Source organism: Saccopteryx leptura, chromosome 3 (genome assembly GCF_036850995.1).
Source record: "Saccopteryx leptura isolate mSacLep1 chromosome 3, mSacLep1_pri_phased_curated, whole genome shotgun sequence".
In the NCBI taxonomy this organism is placed as follows: domain Eukaryota; kingdom Metazoa; phylum Chordata; class Mammalia; order Chiroptera; family Emballonuridae; genus Saccopteryx; species Saccopteryx leptura.
The window spans coordinates 155525937-155526595 of NC_089505.1; the positions used below are offsets into that span (position 1 = coordinate 155525937).

Sequence of the window (659 nt, forward strand, 5' to 3'; positions counted from 1 at the left end):
GCAGAGCATCACCCCCTGGTGGGCATGCCGGGTGGATCCTGGTCGGGCACATGCGGGAGTCTGTCTGACTGCCTCCCTGTTTCTAACTTCAGAAAAATACAAAAAAAAAAAATGCTTTCTCTGCCCCTTTAAGAGGTAAATCTTTTATCACCCAAAACTGTCTCCACAGGAACCTAGGAGCCATCTTTATGGAACGCAAACTTCCAGGAAAATAGAGTTTGTTCTCTTACCTCAGTTACATAGAAGGGTAAGGGCCTAACTTTGTTGGGCTCTTTGATCTAATTTGTAAAATTACCTCTGTTCTAAAGATAATTCTCAATTAACAAACTATAGAAATGATCCCTGAAAGTATAGTCTTAATTCTCAATTAACAAACCCAAGTTATCTAATCAGATTGACGAATCCCCTTCTCAGTTTTTGTAATTTTTCACTTCTCTAATTTTTTCTCATTCTTCCTTTAAAATAATGTCACCTGAGTTGAGCTGAAGTGTCACTCAAGTCACTCCCTTTCCTACTGAAGTACTATTGAATGAAATCGTTTTATTGCATTTCACAAATATTTATCTTTGACAGACCAATGATTTACCAACTTTGGTGTGCATAAGCATCATCTCAGAGGTGACTAAACAGATTTTTAGCTTCTAGCCCTAAGATTCTGG

General features: G+C 38.2%; 1 pseudogene; it reads right to left on the reverse strand.

Moving 5' to 3' along the window:
- Positions 1–281: 281 nt before the first annotated feature.
- LOC136401803 (small nucleolar RNA U3) lies at positions 282–358 on the reverse strand (annotated as a pseudogene).
- Positions 359–659: the final 301 nt, after the last annotated feature.